Source organism: Zea mays, chromosome 1, assembly GCF_902167145.1.
Source record: "Zea mays cultivar B73 chromosome 1, Zm-B73-REFERENCE-NAM-5.0, whole genome shotgun sequence".
Classification (NCBI taxonomy): domain Eukaryota; kingdom Viridiplantae; phylum Streptophyta; class Magnoliopsida; order Poales; family Poaceae; genus Zea; species Zea mays.
This window is the reverse complement of record NC_050096.1, coordinates 40,570,316-40,574,381: the sequence shown is the minus strand read 5'-3', so window position 1 is coordinate 40,574,381 and position 4,066 is coordinate 40,570,316.

Here is a 4,066-nt window from a genome sequence, read left to right as displayed (position 1 = left end):
AAACAAAAATACAGGTGTATGTACTCGTACTCCTCTTCGTGAATCGTAGCATTGTGTTTGTGTATCCTTATGCTTCTTACTTATGAGTTATGAGCAAGGCTTCAGCCTGCGAATGTGATTAGAGTTATGTATAGAATTATGGTGATAGTAACGCTTCCTCTTCTCTACTACTTATTAAGGCTGTAACTAGGTGAGTGCCCGTGCGATGCAACGGGAACATATAATACCATATAATAACTTATATACAAATGTGTATTACACTGTTATAATAAAGGTCCTCAAGCACCAGGTTGGCCTAGGCGACGATGATGGAGACGTTGCCAGCATGGCAGCGTGCGAGGTCGTGCCACCAGAGTAGGTTGTCACAGCCTTTAGAGTTGTCCCCGGAGGAGGTCACAGCACCAAGGGCCGACGAGGTGGACCAGACACCGTCGCACACCGAGAGGAGCATGTGGAGCAGGCCTAGCATGCTTCCGCCACATCGTCGCCAACGGCGTCCTCAAGGTAGCGCGGGCGGGGGCAGTTTCAGTGGTGGGAGGCGAGGGTCACAATCAGTTGCGTACAAGAATGGGGGAACGAAATGAAACGGCGAGCGAGCCTTCTTATCCTTATTCTTTGAAAATGTTCTGTATCCCTGATGGGCAAAGCAGAGCAGGAGAGCCCATGCCTTAGAATAAAGGGAAGGCCAAAATTATTAATTTTAAATGTGCAAACATTTAAAATATAAAAAACCAAAACATCTAGAAGCTCCAAAAAAAGATGGACCTGAATCCTAGTGAAAGGTCTACTAATAATCACGCAAAAGTAATTTTAATCAGATAAAAGGTTGTTTAACGTGCACACTTTACATGCATCGGATTCTCCAAATGGCACACCTGGCTTAATAACTCCCTGAAAGCAGATAACATAACAAAACAACACTTGAAATGTTATTAGACAAATTAGCATGTCGGGCTGCAGCTAAAAGCATTTTTAGCAATGTATCTTGCCTGTTGTGACCAATTTATAGGATTCATCAATTGGAAATAAGGATCATTGACTCCTTAGATAAAGTAACCTGGGGTTGTTAAAAAAGTAAGAATGAGCTTATGGCACTCGAATCAAAGATCCAAACACACCAAACTTAATAACTGATGTCGAGTACATTCAGTAGAGGTGCCAAAGCCAGATACTACACAAGTTACACACATTCTATACAGGACTATTTATATGCACGCTATCCATAGGGTGAGCATGTATTAACCTTCTTGGTACAAAGAAGAGCCAAGCAGCAATGTGAGTGTTAGTTGGGTATAAGCTTGGAGCGAGGCTTGGAGAACGCCGGAGTCAGATCGCAGCACCCATAGTCATTTGTCTTCACCATGTCTCCTAAAGTCGTTGCTCCCTTTTCAGAAGCAGCAGTGGAATGGTCCTGAATTAAGCAAGATGGATACAAGTATTCTCTTTTCAAAGAAGAATACGTCCCCTTGAGTTTGGAAGATCGCTTTCAAACTTATAAGAATATGGATTCGTAGATTAGTATAAGTTGTCAGAAAATTACCTGACAGAATATATAACTTGTGATCCTTTTCATCGTGCAACTTCCTTTCTCCTGCAAAAGCAAATTTTAGGAGACCAGTGAATCAAACCATTCACTTCTGCATGCCTGAAAAATATGACATGTTTCCAATACTACATACTAATTATTTCTTAACAAGTTCTGAGTTCATTGTTTTTCTCTTTGTGTAGCTCGTACAATATAAGGAAATTACAAAAAATAAAAACAACAATAGATTGAACAGTCCAGGAAATCAACATGCGTGCGTACCGATCGAAAGCGCAGGCAAAACAATAAGCAGAAGAACAAATACCAAACCCCTGTTTGCTTTCACGGAACTCATCTTGTACCTTCCCCCTCCTATAATAATCCTTCTATCCCTGAGCACTGCATCAGAACAGTGTATCCGGATTTATATAGCTCAACTATGCCCCACTGCCCAATCACAGGATTAAGGCAAACATCCCGGGAGAAACTTTGAGGAGGAACAAGATAGTGCAAAATCCTGGAATCTCCGACAGCCCCATGGGAGGACGGTGGAGGAAGATCCAAGCGAGCTATTCTCCATGCCCAGGAAGGTCCTTCGCCACTGCATCCATGGCGGGGACGGAGGCATGCTTCGGCGCAGAGGACTCGTCCCCCACGTGAATGCCTGCCGCATAGGAGGGCGTTGCGGACTGCGGAAGCCGGGGTCGATGGCATGGCGGCTGCGCGCGGGGGATGAGCGAGGGAGGAGGTCTAGCGCAGCTGCACGCGAGGCAAGAAGATCCTAGGGTTTCGCGGGCGATTGACAGAGAGAGGGAGGCGTGGGCGAGGGAGGAGAGTACGACATAGCCATGGTAGCGTCGACGGTGAGTTGGGGCGAGGATGGCTCCATCGGCATTGAAGGCGGCCTGGGGAAGGGCGCTGGGATTTGGGGCGAAGATGACTCCAGTGGAGGCGCGTCGCAGACGCAGGCGCTAATGGCTCGGTCACAGTTGGAGGCGTCGCGCGTGCGTTGGTGGCGGACTGGCAGGGGCACGGATGCCTGGTGGACGCCCTCGCTAGGTACTTAAGGTGTAGTAGAGATAGTAGTCTGTCATTCCGTGTTCTGCTCATTCCCTGTTCTACCACCATTCCCGTTCTGCAATTCTCATGTCTTGTTCTGCCTTTCTGATTCCCTCCTCCCTGCGCACAGTCCATTCCCATGTTCTGTCATAATTCTATATCTATCATTCTCATTCCCCCTCCCTGCAAAGCCCATTCACATTCCCCGTACAGCCGACGTCTAGCTAAAATTAAAAAAATACACATAGCCCCAAGGGGATTCGAACCCACAACCTGTCAATCAAATGCTAGCAGTAGCTACCACTACACCACATGTGTATTTATGTCTACATCTATAACAGAAAACACATCTACTATATCTCTCCCTAAGCTCACCTGCTACACTTGCACAATGCGTAGTAGTAGATAAGTATCACCGAGATTCTTGAATTATATTTTAGGATGAAGGGAGTAGTATTTAAAGAAGAGCCTTGCATGCAATTTATTTTGTTTGAATAATGTTTTCAACTTAAATTCCTTTTTTGCATGTGTGACACTCTCTACTACTTTATTAAGGCTGCAATAGTAGTCTGTCATTCCGTGTTCTGCCCATTCCATGTTCTGCCACCATTCCCGTTCTGCAATTCTCATGCCTTGTTCTGCCTTTCCGATTCCCTCCTCCCCACACACAGTTCATTCCCATGTTCTGCCACCATTCTATATTTATCATTCTCATTCCCTCTCCCCGCAAAGCCCATTCACATTCCACGTACAGCCGATGTCTAGCTAAAATTAAAAAAATACACATAGCCCCAAGGAGATTCAAACCCACAACCTGTCAAGCAAATGCTAGCAGTAGCTACCACTACACCACATGTGTATTTATGTCTATATCTATAACAGAAAACACATCTACTATATCTCTCCCCAAGCTCACCTGCTACACTTGCACAATGCGTAGTAGTAGATAAGTATCACCGAGATTCTTGAATTATATTTTTGGATGTAGGGAGTAGTATTTAAAGAAGAGCCTTGCATGCAATTTCTTTTGTTTGAATAATGTTTTTAACTTAAATTCCTTTTTTGCATGCGTGACATTTATTCTTCGTAATATTTTTTCCATTGATCTGACTTGTGATTCATTTTTATAAACCAACGCCAAACATGAATCCATGTTTGTTACTTGAAAACCCTGAACAAACACCATTAGCAGGAGGCACTCGCGTTGGGGTCGCTCATCGACGACAAGAAGAAACTTTGCGACTGCCAGTTCGACCTCTAGAAACAGTCCTACGTGGCCGCATGTGCCGCTCTCTACTACTTATATTCTCATGTCTTGTTCTGCCTTTCTGATTCCCTCCTCCCCGCGCACAGTCCATTCCCATGTTCTGCCACCATTCTATATCTATCATTCTCATTGCCCCTCCCTGCAAAGCCCATTCACATTCCCCGTATAGCCGACGTCTAGCTAAAATTTAAAAAATACACATAGCCCCAAGGGGA